We start from the raw sequence: 16,746 nt of genomic DNA on the forward strand, positions 1-16,746 counted from the left end.
CGCGGCAGGGGCGGCGCGCGGGCGGGCGGCAGGGCGGGGCCGGCCGCGGTGGGAGGTGAATGGGCCGAGGGGAGCGGCCGGGCTGGGGGCCTGGGCCTATCCCGGAGAGGCCCAGGGCCGCCCAGGCCCGCCCCGCAGCGGGAGGCCGCAGCCCAGCGGCGGGCCCGCCCCCTTGGCCACCTGGGAAAACTGAGGACGGGGGTGGGGTGGGGGGGAGGGAAGGGACTCGGGTCATTAGGGTTGGAGATCATCTAGTCCATTTTACATTCTAGATCGAGTCTAGATCCAGACCCGTTTTACAGATGGGCAAACTGAGACTCGGAAGGCGGGTGACTTGCTTGGTCACCCAGCACCCAAGGCAGGATTAGAATCCAGGACCCTTGGAAGATGCGCATTCTCTGACGCTTCCCATAGAGCCCTGGGATGGATGAAGCGTGGGAGGCCCAAGCCCTTTCCTACCCCGAGGGGGAAACTGAGTCACGCAGAGCTGGGAAGGGCCCCCAAGTGCTCCTGACCCGGCGCCTCCTCCCAGTGCCTTGGTTGCAGGGCTGGAGTGCAGGGTCCGGCCCAAGCTGTGGGCAGCGGGGGCCCTCGTGGCCAGCCTCTGAAGCCTAAGAAGCCCTGGGCTGGACGGCAGGGGCCGCCAAGGACCTGGGGGGGGGGCTCCGGGCCAGAGAGGGGTCTCGTGGTCAGCTACTAAATTCTCAACCACCCGGATGATTCGAATCCAAGACTCGCGGCTTCCCCCGGCGCTTTCCCTGAGTCCTAAGTAACGCATCCTGCCTCAGTCACCGGCCGTTCGCAGGCCCCGGCTCTGTTCGCAGCTGCGGGTGCGGGGAAGGAGCCCTGGACCCGGCCTCCGGATTCCCGGCTTCTCCCATTCATCATCTGGTCCTGACACCTTTGCCGTCGGCCCCTCGCTGGGCCCGGCTCATGGGCTGCACGGGGTCCGGACCCAGCTGGACCGTCGAACTGGGGGACTTAGTGTTCAGTTTTCATTCTTTAAAAATTCTGAACTTAAACACCAAATAAAAGGAGCATTGCCATATGCATTGTAGAACAGGAGAGGACCGTACTTAAGTCTGTGCATAATACCGTCTCTAAAAAGCTTACTTTGCTATATAATAAATTATATAGAATAAAATTAATTATATCTATATAATAAATTCAGCATGTTTCCTTCAAAGCTGCCTTGCTTGTCAGTGTTTCCTTCTGACCTTGCATGAAGTAATTGACATAAAGTGATGGGTCGACTTGAAAGCCTTACTTATCCCTCTCAAGACATAGAATTTCAAAGGAAACCAACTACATTTAAACACAAGTATCCATTTTTTTTTAAGTTCCTAGACCACAGTGCCTGGCACATAGAAAGTACCTAATGTGTTAACTGTGCTTCATGTGTGTTGACTTTATTTGACCCGGGTTAAAAATCACCATCTACAACTATCTCTACCTTAACCTACCTCTTATGCAAGTGTAATATTTTAATAGCATTTATTAAAAACATTGTACCAAGCACAATTAAAACATGTCCCCTGCCCTAGTGGAATTTAAAACCTTGCAGGTAGTTTGGAAGAGGTCAGAGCACAAAGAATTTTGAATCGGGTCCAAGCGAAAGCTTAGCAGAGGGGGTGATGGTGGAGTTTGCTGGGTCTTGAAAGACAAGGGAGTTTCAGAAGGTAAAGGGGAAAGGATAGCCTTTGTAGGCAGGGTCGGCGTCTCCAGCAGGGGAACCAGAATCCCAAAAGTAGCAGGCCAGTGGAAGGGGTGGGAATAAGCCTGTTTGACTGAAGCCCAACCCAGGTGTGGGAGTGGCAGAGGTGACTTCCTGCATTAGCTCTCTTTTGCATTTGATAGCATGATAGGCTTACAGGGCACTTTCACATATGTCCTCCCTTAGATAGGCAGGCAGGTGTTATCTCTTTATTTGCAGAGATGAGACAAGTCACGTGTGGTTCCATAGCTAGGAAGTAGTGGAGAAGATCTAGACCTGAATCTTCCAATTGCCCTGGTGGGAGTGACTGAATGAATAAAAGAGCCCTTATTAAGCACTTGCTGTGTGCAAAGCGCTGCACTAAGCGCTGAGGATGCAGATGGAAAAGTCAGGGCCTGCTAAACGAGGAGCTCCTGTTCTGATGGAAAGGCCCCTTGCTCCTTAGGGTGCTACAGCAAATCACGTGGTAATTCATTTTCTTCAGTGCCATCTTCACCGATGAAGACATTTCGGTTTCTGCTGTTGAACCATTTGACAGGGCCAAGGACTTTGGTGGTCAGAGCACTTTTTTTCCTGGGTTTTCATTAGCTGTGTCTGGGGCCCCTGCAAGAGCAGCTAGCAGGTGATCTATCTCTGCTCGAGGTCTAGGATGATAGTTTGGGGGATGGAGCAGGGAGCAGGACTGGGGGTCTGGGTGTTGCTGTCACTCCTGGGGCTCCTGGGCTAACCTGCCACCAAGTGGTTTGACTTTCCTATCACGTGCTGCTTCCTATCTATCCTTCAGCTTCACTGCTTCAGCTAGGCTGCCCTGCCTGCCCCATTCACTTAAATCCTCCTGGCCTTCCGAACACTCACCTTTGCAAAGGCTGATGTATGCTCCCTTCTTCTTAGAGCCTTGTTCAAACCTAGCCCTCTGAACCCAGAATCCACCTTACTGACATTCATTTCTTGGATTTGCTAGAGTAAGAGATAAGTCATTTCCCCTTTTTTGTTAAGATAATGGCAATGTTGGCAGATAGCAGGTTGTATTGGCAAGACAAAATTATTCCAAAAGAATTGCATCATGCTATCTCCTCCACTGAGATGGATGTGCCGGTGAATCCAAGCTCTGGAAGTTTCTACCAAGCTGGAAGGGCTTCACGTGTCGTGGGTGATAGGTGTATGTATGCATGTAGATACATAGCTATGTGTGCTATGTACATATGCATGTCCATGTATATACATATATGCATGCGGTATGGATGTATGCATGCATGTGTGTATGTGGTAGGAGGCTCCCCCTGGCTAAGTTCAGAAGAAGTCCTTGGAGAGGAGGCTGGTTGACTCAAACACTCTGCTAAACCCCAGAGAGATCTATGAAAGGGGCAGAATCATTATGAAACTGGAACTTGGCTATCCAGCCCACTTTGATCTTCGGTAGAAGAGAACATGGGGCTAAGAACAGGGGAAGTGGTTACTTGCCCTACAATACTACTCTACCCCATTTGCCAGAAAGTGAGATCATTATTGAAATTGTTCCCTTCTTCCGTCACCAAAGACGTCTGGTTCTGAGAACAGTCTGGAAAGTAGATATGTTAGTGCATTTAATGATGGAGCTAGTAAATTATCACCAAACTATGATCTGCACCCCTAGCTTTTGCTCCCCCCTGCACGTGGCAGATGCTGACCTCGCTACGGAAGGACCAAGCTGGTTATTGTGGTTGGCCATTATGGTTGTCTGAGATGGCTGAGAGTGATCAAGGACTATATTTCCCTGCTTACAAAGTTAAGAATTGAGCTGAAGCCTGAGAAATTATGTGGAACTATCATTTTGCATATAACCTTCAAGGGTCAAAGATGACAGAAAGACCTGAGTTTAAAACTGTAGGGGAAACAAAGGTTGCTGATGTCAGTAAAACATTCCAAGGCTATCGATTGGAAAAGTTATTAGAACTGTTGTAAGCCAATTAAATAAGAGATAGACCTGGCAGAAATCGTCCTACTCCCATGGATGAGTTTAAAATTATAGCCCCACTCCCTGTTGATTTAAAAGCTTTTTTTTTTTTTGGTTCCTTCAAGATGGAGAAACCCTTCTTGAAGAAGTCAAAATATGGTGGAGTTGACCTGCAAGCCTCTAATTTTTCCTGTAAGACTTTTGGAGCAGGAAATCAGAATAGAGTGTGGGTCAAGACAACTTACCACCAGAGACCTGCCTGATTCTTTTTCTTTTGGAGAGGTATGCAAGGGCTGCGCCCTCAGCATCCTAATCCTGCTGTTAGTGTTTTGAGCGTATCTCTTTGTGTATCCATTCTGGGGCATCACCTTCACCTTGCAACCAAGCCTCTCCTCATCCTCTGGACGGCTGCTCCATGTCCAACATGGAGTTGAAGTGACATTAAGAGGGATCCATGGCGATGGAAAACATCACCACCATGAGAGTGGGGAACAATGTCGCCTCCAAGACCTCTGACTTTCCAGCAGAGAGGGACACATGCATTCTTCCTTTCTTAGACGCTTAGGGGAAGGAGAGGAGAGACCACTTTTTCACTTGACTGAAACACAACAGAACCCTACCAGACACAGCCACAATTTCTCAAGGACCACCAAGGGCAGCCAATTAAAAAACTAGGTTGGACTTTGCCAAAAAAATGTATATGAATGGCATGATTATTAGGAGTAGGCAAAAGATTGTTGGGCTTAGACGAGGCTGGGAAGAGATGAGAAACCCAGGCCTCGTCTTCTCGTACATGGGTAGCATCCTCATCCTGCTTCACATTTGCCACCAGAGATCTTGGGACAATTGGAAAAACCTAGTCTTTCTTGGTCTGTTAAGGACATATTTAAAGATGTTCTAATGTTTAATATGATATCAGTGCTAATGTCTACTCCTGAATGATATAAGCATGACATGTTTGGAATCACTATATGGATAGTTTTAATGATTATTGTAATCTTAGTTGTAGGTCATCTTGGATAGAACCAGAATCCAGAGGATGGAATGGCGTGAGAATAAGTGTGTTAACCTGGGACGAGCAACTAACTGCATTTTCGTGTGAGCCTCTATTTTGTGACTGAGTAGTGTATATGTTTGGGTATGTATGTATATGTGTGTGTGTGTGCCTATGTGTCTAAATATACACATATGTATCCATGTGTGTACATGATGAAACTAAGACCCCAAATGAGTGATTGGAGTGCTAAGTTGAATCAAATTAATGTCAATTAATAAATCAATCAACAAGCATTTATTAAACACTTACTCTGTGTCAGAAGCAGGGGATACAAAGAAAAAGAAAAATGGTTCTTGCCCTCAAGGAGATTACTATATATATATGTGCGTGTGTATATGTATATGCATATGTATGTATGTATGTATGCATGCATGTGTGTATATATACATATATATACATATACATATATATACATACACATATACATATCTATATATATATATATGTGGTTCCATCACCTGTAAAGTGAAGGAACTTGATTAGAAGATCTCCAAGGACCCTTTCAAGCATATATGCTTATGGAATGAATGCTGGTTTTGAAGTAGATTCAAATCCCACCTTGGCCACTTACTAGCTGTGTGATTCTGAGACAGCTGTGTGATGGGATCAGAGGGTTTGGAACTAAGGGGAAGCTTAGAAGTCATCTGCTCACCTGTCTTTGTTCCTCTACAGATAAGGAAGCGGAGGCCTGGAGAATGTAAGTGACCTACCCAAGGCTATGTTGCCCACGAGGGGCCAGACAGAGCTTCCTTCCACCGGCACTGCTAGTCTCCGTTTCCCCATTTAACAAACAATACCTACTTCTCAGGCTCCTTACAAAGTTCAAATGAGATGGCATGTGTGTGAGCCCTAGACCAGGCAACTGCTTCATTTGACGCATCATGTTGGCCCTCAAACCTCTTACGAGTGAGTTGGCAAGGAGTATTTGTCAGAATTGTTGTTCTGATTCCTCGGTCCCCAGCAAGACTGTATCTGAATGGGACGGGCCTGGTGATGGACTGTAGGCTTCCAGGGAGGAACCTGACTGACAAACTGAGGTAGGAGCAGCGTCTCAGGAGGGACTGGCACCGAAGACAAATTCTTTTCACTGGGGCTGGGCTTAGCTGTGATGCCTAATCTGAATCAACAGACCTAGCCGCCTTCGTGGGCAGGTAATACTGATTCACGTTTGTTTATTTGTGTATCTGCTTGTGTCCCCATTAGAATGTAAACTCCCTGAAAGAACGGATTGTTCTTCTTCGTGCTTGAAACCCTGGCTCTGGTCCAGTGCCCTGTGCAGGGCAGGCCCTTCATGACATTTGTGGAATGATCCCTTGTTGCTTGGCCATTGACTCAGGCGAGGGAAAAAGGGTTGGAGGATAGATTTGAATGTTTAAGGGGCCTCCCAACCCCCACTCACCATTCCTCAGGCTCACAGGGATTTTAGAAGCCATCCAGCTCAACCTTCTCATCATATACACAAGGAAACTGAGGCCTAGAGAGGTTTGGTGATTTGCCTAAGGTCACACAGAGGGTGCCCCCTCTGCCCTAGGCTGCACTGTGCTTTCTCATATTTATTCTGTGTTGAGCCCAGATGTGCTAGTAAATGCTTGACAACGGCCTCTCAGAGGAAAGATGTACCCAGGACAGACTTGGAAGTTTGATCTGAATTATTCACATTGTTCGCGTCGTAACTTAAGTCTAGACGATCAGCCAAACAACGGAGCAAACGCTGATTTGCGGCATTTGTCGATTTCTGAGGTGTAGATACTTGCACTAGAAACGGAGCAGCCCAGCGAGGCGCCTGCTGCTCCGGCTCCGCCCACTCGGCCCGAGGTGGTTTCCTGATTCAGTGGATCTTGGGCTGGGGGAGGGGCAACCCCTCTTCGATTTTACCTCTGAGCCTCGACCTCCCTGCCAGACTCAGCTCAGAGGACCTCTCCTCCAAGGAGCCTTTCCCAGGCCCACTATTCTCCCTCTCTCTCTCTCTCTCTCTCTGTCTCTCTCTCTCTCCTCTCCTCTCCTCTCCTCTTCTCTTGTCTCTCTCTCTTCTCTTCTCTCCTCTTCTCTTCTCTTCTCTTGTCTCTCTCTCTCTTCTCTTCTCTTGTGTCTCTCTCTTCTCTTGTCTCTCTCTCTCTTGTCTCTCTCTCTTCTCTTGTCTCTCTCTCTTCTCTTCTCTTCTCTTGTCTCTCTCTTCTCTTGTCTCTTCTCTTCTCTTGTCTCTCTCTCTCTCTCTGTCTGTCTCTCTCTCTCTCCTCTCCTCTCCTCTCCTCTTCTCTTGTCTCTCTCTCTTCTCTTCTCTCCTCTTCTCTTCTCTTCTCTTCTCTTCTCTTCTCTTCTCTTCTCTTCTCTTCTCTTCTCTTCTCTTCTCTTCTCTTCTCTTGTCTCTCTCTTCTCTTCTCTTGTCTCTCTCTTCTCTTCTCTTGTCTCTCTCTTCTCTTGTGTCTCTCTCTTCTCTTGTCTCTGTCTTCTCTTCTCTTGTCTCTCTCTTCTCTTGTCTCTCTCTCTCTTTCTCTGTCTCTCTCCTCTTCTCTTCTCTTGTCTCTCTCTTCTCTTCTCTTGTCTCTCTTCTCTTGTCTCTCTCTCTCTTCTCTTCTCTTGTCTCTCTCTCTCTCTCTCTCTCTCTCTCTCTCTCTCTCTCTCTCCCTCCCTCTCTCTCTCTCTCTCTCTCTCTCTCTCTCCCTCCCCATCTCCTTCTTACACAGGCTTATCCTCACACCACCTTATAAGCATCCTGAGGGCAAGAACTATTTTGGGGCCTTGCAGGTAGCACAATGCCTTGCATAGAGAGGACAGTTTATTGAAATGAATTGAGTTTTCCTGTGTTGCTTTTAGTACTGCCCATTAGTATTCCCATTTCTTTCCCGGGCAGAAATCAAAGTGTGTCTACTGGGGACTACTCTGTTCTCAGCATGATGTGGAGAGTCGAAGTCAGAAGAGCAGGGGTGGGGTTGAAGTCCCCACTCTGCTATTTGCTTCCTTGGCTAATTCCCTTCTGTTCCCTCATTTCTTTAACAGAGATAAGAAGACTTGAAATCACTTGCACATCCTTTGTGGAATGGTGGAAATGGGGCTGGATTTGGGGTCAGAGGAGCTGAGTTCAAATTCCAGATTGCTCCTTGCTCTAAAGGACCTTGGGCTAATCACTCATAAAACGATGGAGTTGCACTAAATGACCCTGAAGACTTCTCCAGCTTCAAATCTATAATTCTATGAACTAGATCATTTTGAGGATCAAGGGAGATATTTTATATAAAGGATTGTGTAATGAGAGACCAATCAACATTTATTAAGTGCCTACTATGTTCCAGGTACTGTATTAATGAATACTAGCTATTTTTACCATCATCTTTATGCTGCTATGGAGACAGAGAAGAAGTTATCGGGACCAGGTGTCATACCTCAAGCAGCTTATAACCTAGCTGGGGAGATAAAAGTCTCTGGAGCAGAGGTAACCCTGGGTCAGGAGTTAGGAGAGTGGAGGGTGTGGGCAGAAATCCCATGCTGTATAACTATAGGCTGTCACAGTCTCTCCTCACCTCAGTTTTCTCATCTGCAGAATGGGGATAATAATAGAACATACTTCAAGGTTGCAGTGAAGACCAGAGGAAAGAAAGAGAGAGATTGTCCATAAAGTCCTAGGAAATGCCAGTTAGTATCAGGCTGTACACTAAGGAAGTGGGTGACTAGACCCTCATCCTCTGTGTATTGCTGAGGCAGCTGGTACATTGGGCAAACAGCCTCTGCTCGAGAGGCTGAGTTTGGGAGGACAAAGAGCTTTCAAGGCTACCCATCCAGTCTGACCTCCTGATTTTACAGCTGGGGAAACAGTATCAGATAGAAGGGACGTGCCCCAAGGTACAGGCAGAAGAGTCGAAATTTAAACCCTGGGAGTTGGATTCTGGATCTGATGCTCTTTCTTTAAAAACTTCAACAAACAAGAGAGGTATCTACAAGTTCTATGGGTGGCACACATCTCGATTGAGTCTTTTAACCTCCGTGTCTTCAGCAATTCCTTTAGGCTACATATTGCAGATGAGATGCCCATTGGTGGCGGTGGAAGGAATTTTCATACTGGAATTCTCCTCCCTTACCTCGCCCCACCCCACCCCCCATCACCAATCTAACTGAAAGAACAAAAAACACTTTATTTGGGCACATCAGCATACCTCTGAGTAAGCTGCCTTCCCTAATCTCTTCCTCGGCCCCCTCCTTCCCTCCCCTATGCCACAAAGTAACTTCCAATTAAAAAAAATTGTTACACAAAGTCAGCTAATGTCATGATTTGGTCTCACAGTACACGCAATTTTCCATTTTTGCAATTCACCATTTGTTAACAGAAAAGAAGGACGTGTGCTCTGATTTCAGTAATTTGGAATCAGCCTCGTCCATTGTATTTCACCTGGGTTTTGTTGCCTTTGAATGTCTGCTTTACTTACATTGTTGTAACAATTGCACATTTTGTTCTTTTTTGTTGTCTTTTCACTCTGCAGGAGTTCAGACAAGTCTTCACATGTTGCTCTGAATTCTGATTCATTATGTCAGTGGTCTCCAAACTTTCAATCACACAGCCGTCTAAATAAAAAAATATTGGAGAGCATGCTTCCAGTTTGTGTCTGTTTATTTATAAATTAGATACATGCACTAGTATATTATTATAGTATATGCATCATAAAACACACACAAAATAGAAATTTTTGAAGTATGAAATACATATTTTAAATATTTTTTAATTTTACCTATTAATGGTATAAAAGCATTTTGCTCTCACTAAAAAACTTTGAGAACAATTTGATTCTGCTTCATTTAGAAAATCTTGGTTTAGGACTTTGTGACTCAGGAATTCAAAGGTCTAGTCCTAAGATCAGTTTATTTTCCAATTTGGCTTTGATGGCCATCATACCTAAATAAGTGATCTCACAAGGAGAGTTGGGTCCCAATGGAAGAAGAACATCATTGGTGGTGCTTACTAATTATTCAGTCTTATCCACCGGTTGTGTGAAAGCTTTTGTTGAAATGCTTCTGGTAAATTTCCATCTTCCCTGATGTCAGGGAGGAGAGGGCAGGATCTGGAGACTGGGCGTGGGCTGAGATGAGGCCAGAGTGAGGGGTGCAGGCAGGTCCTAGGGAGACACTATTCCAGGTGAGGAGAAGGGAGGCACGGCACCACAGAGGGCCGAGGTTTCCTGCTAGTGGATGGCTTTTTTCTTTGGCTTCCAATCTGTCCGCTGGGAGAGGAGGATGTCTTGGAAGGAGGGCTGCTGAACTGAGGCCACTGCTGCTCTCTCCCCCCAATCTACTGCAGCTCATCCTGAGCCTCTGGTGTTCCCTTAGGGACGGAGGACGAGAGGATGCCAGGCAGGCCTCGAGGAGACCTAGGAAGTGTGCTTGGTGTTACTGCAGTCCAGGACGTCGGCCTGCCTTCCCAGAAACTCTGGGCAAAGGCAGGAGCGACAGGTGGAAAGGGGGCCTGACTAGCCACTGGCTGCTGTCAATTCTGATATTCTCCTTGTATACTCCCAAGAATAATCTCGGGCACTTCCTGGGCTGCATACACCCCACTCTGGAGGCCATTGCTCCATGGACAATTTCATTACTATTTATTTACCACACGGTCTTCAGCATCCCCCACCCCGGGGCTTGGGATCTGCTTTTGCCTTTGCATTTAGAGAGGCGCTGTATATTTTGTTGCACATCTAACTTCTTCTGTTGGGTCTATAAACCAGTGGGGGATTGCTGGATCTGAGAGTATGGACTGTTAGGAACCTTTCTCACAATTCCAAATTCTTTTCTCAGCTCACCAGAGGTGGATTAGTGTAATACCTCTCTTCCCGAGGCCCCTCCACCAAAGCGAACTTTTTCTGCCCTGTAATATCTTTGCCCATTCAGGGATAAGCTCAGTTTTTTTGAATTTGCTTCTTGGCCAGTGATTTTGAACATTTTTCCATTGGTGGTAGATATTTCTCTGCTGGGGAATTAGCTTCAGCATTCTTTCCACTGAACATTCTATCTCCCTAACTAGCTGTGTGGCAAATCATTTAGACCCTGACCATAGGTTTTAAAAGTCTATAATTCTACAGTTACCTAGTGGGGAAGAGTTTCTAAGTCCAATCAGTCACTCAAAAGCATTTATTAAGCACTTGCTACATGCACTTTGGACACATAGAAAGGCAAGCATAGGCCCTGCCCTCAAGGGGCTTCCATTCTAAGGGGGTAAATAATGAGGTATAGTACAGTCTAAATCCAGACGGCCAGCAGGCAGTCTGAAAGGAAGGTATTAGCAGTGGGGTACGAGGGAGGGGCTGGGAAAGCTCACCTGGAGCACCTGGAATTTGAACTGACCCTAAGAGGAGGTCAGGGAATGAAGAGGCTGAGGAAAAAGGGCAGAACGTTCCAAGAATGGGGAGGCAAATAATTGGGAGACAGAGTGTCATGTGACACACTGTCAAAGTGACCAGTGACACTATACCATGGGATGCATGTGAGGAAGGGTAACATTTGAAAGGTAAGAAGTAGTCAGAAAATGAAGGCCTTTAAATTTTTTTATTTAGTATTTTATTTTTCCCCAATCACATTTTTAACATTCATCTTTAAAACTTTGAGGTCCAAATTCTCACCCTTTCTCCCTTCCCTCCCCACCCCACCCCCTTCATTGAGGAGGCAATTTGATACAGGTTATACATGTGTAGTCATGCAAAACACTTCCATAATAGTCATGTTGTGAAAGAAAACATAGATAAAAATCTCAAGAAAAATAAACAAAGTTAAAAAGCATGCTTCAATCGGTGTTCAGACACCATCAGTTCTTTCTCCGGGGATGGATAACATTTTTCATCATCAGTCCTTCAGAGTTGTCTTGGATCAGTTTACAATATTGCTGTTACTTTGTACACAGTACATTTCATTTTCCCATGCAAGTCTTTCTAGGTTTTTCTGAGAGCATCCTGCTCATCATTTCCCATAGTACAATACATCATAATCACATAGCACAATTTGTTCAGCCATTCCCCAATTGATGGGCATCCCCTCAACTTTGAATGCTTTGCCCCCAGAAACAAATTGCATAAATATTTTTGTACATATAGGTCATTTTCCTTTTTGTTTTTTTTTTATCTCTTTTGGGATGCAGACCCAGTAGTGGTATTGCTAGGTCAAAAGGCACGCATGGTTTTATAGCCCTTTGGGTGTAGTTCCAAATTGCTCTATAGAATGGTTGAATCAGTTCACAACTCCACCAACAGTGCATTAATGTCTCATTTTCCCCACATCCCCTCCAACATTTGTCATTTGCCTTTTCTGTCCTATTAGCCAGTCTAATAGGTGTGAGGTAGTACCTCAGAATTGTTTTAATTTTCATTTCTCCAATCAATAGTGAGTTAGAGTATTTTTTCACATGGCTATAGATAGCTTTGATTGCTTCATCTGAAAACTGATCAAGTCTTTTGATGATTATCAGTTGGGGAATGGCTTTTATTTTTATAAATTTGACTCAGTTATCTATGTTTGAGAAATGAGGCCTTTATAAGAGAAACTTGCTTCAAATTTTTTTTTCACAGTTACTATTGCTAACTGTATTCCCTCCCATCCTATCCTGCCCCCACACCCATTTATTCTATTTTCTCCCTTCTTTTACACTGTCCCTACTCAATAATGTTTTGCTTCTGACTACCCGTTCCTCCAATCTGCCCTCCCTTCTATCACCCCCCCCCCCAATGAAGCCCTTTAAATACCAGAGGGCTTTGTATTTGATCATGAAGGTAATAAGGTACTCTTTGACCAGGGAGTGATGTGCTCAGACCAATGCTCCAGAAAAAAAACATGTGGCAGATACATGGAGTATGGATTGGAGGGAAAAGAGAATTGAGGCAGAGACCTTTTGAAGGGATTGCAGTAATCCAGGTGAGAGGAAAGGCAGGCAAACAATTATTTTGTTTCTTTTTTAAAAAATTTATTTACTTTTAACATTCATTTAAAAAAAATCCATTCCAAATTCTCTCCCTCCACTCATTGAGAAGTCAAGCAATATGATATCAATTATGCTTGTGAAATCATGTAAAGCATATTTCCATATTAGCCATGTTGCACAAAAGCAAGAAAAATACAGAGGCCATTAGCAATGCTTTTGATCTGTGTGACCAGTGGCCGGCTGGAGCGAGCTGGTTAGACTGCTCCATTTTTCAGTGTGAGTGTTTACACCTTGGGCGGAAACTGTCAAATGCCATAAGTCAGGGCTTGAGTTGTTGTTCTGCCCATTGTCTAGACTTAACAAAACGATGGAGAAAAAGCTGATGAAGCAGATAAAACTCAAGAGTGTGTTGTGGGAACAAATTTTTTCTGAGAGCCAGTTCCTAAAACTTTACCATTAAGCTCACCACTCTGTGCTCCTCTCCTCTGGGGTCTGCTGTTCTGATGGGTGAGGCCTTTCTGGCACCAGACAGGCCTTTGTCATGCACACTTCATTTTCTCTTCCCCTCAACACTGCCATTGCCCCTGAAAAACACATGTCCATCCACTCCCTTATGGTCCCATTCACCAACCTGGTAAACATCCACAAGGAGCAGCCCTCCTTGGCCACAGCTCTTCAGTACAGGTTGTCTTCCCCTGCGGGAATGTAAGCTCTTTGGGGAGGGACTGTTTTTGCTTTCTTTTCATATCCCAAACTTAAGCTCAGCTCTTGGAACATAGGAGATTCTTAATAAATGTTTTTTTTCCCATAATTTTATTTATATATATTTTGTATTTAATCTTCTTTATGTATGTGTGTGCTCAATAGAATACAAATTCTCTGAGAATGAGGATCATTGGTTCATTTTTGCCTTTGTATGTGAGAGAAATGATTATTAATAACCAATGATTTGGGGAGATTCAGAGTTCTCCCCCTTTTCTAAAGTCCTCATTGTAAGGCTCAGCCTCTGAAGGACAGGAGTGATGATAGGATGAACATTCTCCTTGAGCACCTTACAACAAAGTAAATCTAAGCTGAAACTCCGGCCCACTGTGTTCTGCTCAGGCCTGGGTCAGGGAGATAGGTCTTTGTCTAGATTTCCCCAAGGCTGGTGGTGATTTGGAAGTAAAGGATGTGTTGGTTGTCCTTTACGTTGGAATTGGCTCACCTATTATTATAATATTCATTCTCTTATTATAATACTCATTCTCTGGTTGTAATATTCATTCTCTCATTAATTGTTAACCAATCAGAGTTGATTACCACCCATAGGAACACCTACTCCTCCACAGGCATATAAACCGTGAGCCTACCACCATGAGTCATCTTTGGTCCAAGAGAGATGGACCATTCATTTTATTGATAATATGCCAACATTGTTAATAAAATGATTACCTAGAAACTCTGTCTCTGGAACTTTTAAAAGTTACATATATCAGTGCCTAGCACACTGCATAGTGGGCATTTAATATACACTTATTGAATGAATGGAGGGAATAAATGAGTGAATGGGTGAATGAGTGAATGGATGAAAGAATGAATGAATGAATGAATGAATGAATGAATGAATGAATGAATGAAAAAGGCTCCAAGCTGTGAAGGCTGGGGTGGGGCACGGGGATTGCCCTACCACCTGACTGGTTAGATGTCAAACCAAGAGGATTTTGCGTTGTCTTTTTTGAACAGCGAGAACCAGGTGAACCCTGAGAAAGGCATAAAGCTTCCTTCCAATGAGCTGATTGCTCATTGACAGGAGGGTTCTTTGGAGCTAGCTTCCTGACAAGACAGAGTCTTCATGGATGGAGGCACGTTTATTTTAGCTTAATCGGTCCATCAAGGCAACAAATCAAAACCTTAGAAGAGGCTGCATGGCGTAACTTAGCACAGCGCCTGGCACATAGTAGGAACTTTAATGTGGTTATGTAGTAGACAGGGTGCGAGGCTTGGAGTCTGGAAGGTCTGGGGTCACTGCCAACCTCTGAACTTCACGGTGTGTCTGGCCACACATAGCCACTGACCTCAGGGAGGCAGAGTAGATAGGGAACTAGATTTGGAGTCAGAGGACCTGGGTTCAAATTCTGCCACTTAATAGCTGTTTGGCCTTGGCTTTCCCTTCCCTGAGCCTGACAGAATATTCTCCATCTGTAAGTTAGAGCCTTGGAGGGAATTCTCTGTTCATTCTTGTTGAAAATCCTCCGTCCTGGACACTGATTCTATCTCCCACAGTGAGTGGGTAGATAATAGGAAGAGCTCATATTTATTAAGGTTTGCAAAATGCTTCCCACGTGTATTATCTTATTTCATCTGCCCAACAATCTTGGGAAGTAACGCTATTATTAGCCCTGTCGTAGAGATGAGGGAGCTGAAGCAGAGAGTGTGGCTAAGGAGCCTGACCCATGTCACACAGCAAGGAAACGGAAGAGGAAAGATTCCAGCTTAGATCTTTCAGGCTCCACAGCCAACACTTTATCCACTAGGCTGCATTCTAGGGTCTCATTAAGATCTTCATTCCTAAGAGTTTCAAAATTGTTTGAGTTATCTTTACAAATTGTTTTTATTTAAGTTGCTTTCTTGATTAATCCTTACTCAGTCTGACTTCTGACCCTAATCTCTACAAATATTCACCTTGTTCAGCTAGTTCTGATGGGTCTCTCTTTCACGTTGAGGCCCTTTCCTTACCAAGAATTATTCAGCAGAAAGTGTGAATAATTGTCTCCATAATCCCATAGCATATTTGTCTCTGGTGCCCAAATTGAATGTTCACCACTATACTTTAGAGTCAATTAAATCACTATACTTTGAGATGTTAGAGCAATCCAGATTTGGGGATGGAATATGGACAGAGATAAGCTGGCTGATATTTAACAACCAGCCTAGGGTAGGCAGTGAATGCACACGGGACAGAGTTCTAAATCTAATCTTCACTATTAACATTTTGTCTGTCACTTTCTTCAGTCTAGACAATCGATAAATCAAGCTCTGATTTGTAGTGTTTGCAGAATTCTGAGATTTACATGCTCACATTGAAAACTGAACAATGGGGCTCTTAGGAGCCCCTCTGAGCTGGATCTAACATACCCCAGTTAGGAGTATGGATTACCATACTCTTCCCTCCAGACCCCTACGACGGACGCCTTATCGGGCATTTCTTCTCTACTGAAGTTCTGTCCTCAAGTTACCAAGGATAGCATTCCACGGCAACGTGTTTGTTTGTTTGTTTGTTTGTTTGTTTTGGTCCCCAGATTGTATTCAGGTCTATTTAGCATTGATTAGTCTTTACAAATCCATGCTGATCATTGGTTACTAAAGTTCCTTTGAGATGTTTATATTTGCCTGCTTAATGTGCCCAAATTTAATTAAACACTGAAGGAACTCTAGAGTTCAAGTGCCCACAGCTTATTCATTCAACGAATGGTAGTTATGTGGACAGTGGACACTGTATCAGACCACAGTAACTATCTTTGAATGTTGGTTAACTAGGTATCCTTTTGCTGATTGCTAGTTCAGCACCACCAATCAACCTGTTGTATCTATATGACGTTGCTCTTTAGGTCCCTTCCTCTCTTTCTACCAAGCCTGTGTCTCACACCTGGCCCGATCCCTAACTGCAGTCCCGATAGATGGTTCAGGCGCTGCCGCCTCCTCACCATTGCACAAACAGCTGGGCTGCCTCTTCATATTGTCATCCCCTAGGCTTGGCTTTGGCACCAACTCCACTCTCTCCATCGCCAAGGAGCAGCAGCTGTCAGCCCAGGGAATGACCTTCACCCCTTGGCTCTTGGCCAAGGTGGAGTAGCTGCTACTTAGATTAGAACTCAGTTGGACAGGGTGGGGCCTCCTCAGGCCACCATCATCATCACCTGTTGCTGCTCAGCAATGGACTGATCAGCTGCTCCAACCTACAGAGCAAGCCGCCCCAAATTGATAGGCTCTTAGGTTATTCTTGTGTCATTCACTGTTTCGCCATTATCCCAGTGATAAAATGATGAGTTTTTCTTTCTTAAAGACCACAGTAGCAGTAAACAAAGAGAAAGGAGAGGAATCCGGAGGCCAGGATTTTCAGTAGAGACACTGAGTACCAGACAAGAAAAGTCAGCAGTAAAGTTAATGTCTTTGGT

General features: G+C 44.8%; 1 long non-coding RNA gene across 1 annotated transcript in view; it reads left to right on the forward strand.

Annotated features, from left to right (window-relative positions):
• Positions 1-9,244, forward strand: part of LOC114050471 — a 12,050-nt gene extending 2,806 nt beyond the window's left edge. Inside the window, exons 2-4 of the long non-coding RNA XR_003570009.1 lie at positions 4,651-4,745; positions 5,377-5,855; positions 7,702-9,244. This is a non-coding gene — a long non-coding RNA (uncharacterized LOC114050471). The remainder of the gene's footprint in view (positions 1-4,650; positions 4,746-5,376; positions 5,856-7,701) is intronic.
• The last annotated feature ends 7,502 nt before the right edge of the window (positions 9,245-16,746 follow it).

The sequence above is a fragment of the Vombatus ursinus genome, unplaced genomic scaffold (genome assembly GCF_900497805.2).
Source record: "Vombatus ursinus unplaced genomic scaffold, bare-nosed wombat genome assembly UNPS02014799.1, whole genome shotgun sequence".
Classification (NCBI taxonomy): Eukaryota; Metazoa; Chordata; class Mammalia; order Diprotodontia; family Vombatidae; genus Vombatus; species Vombatus ursinus.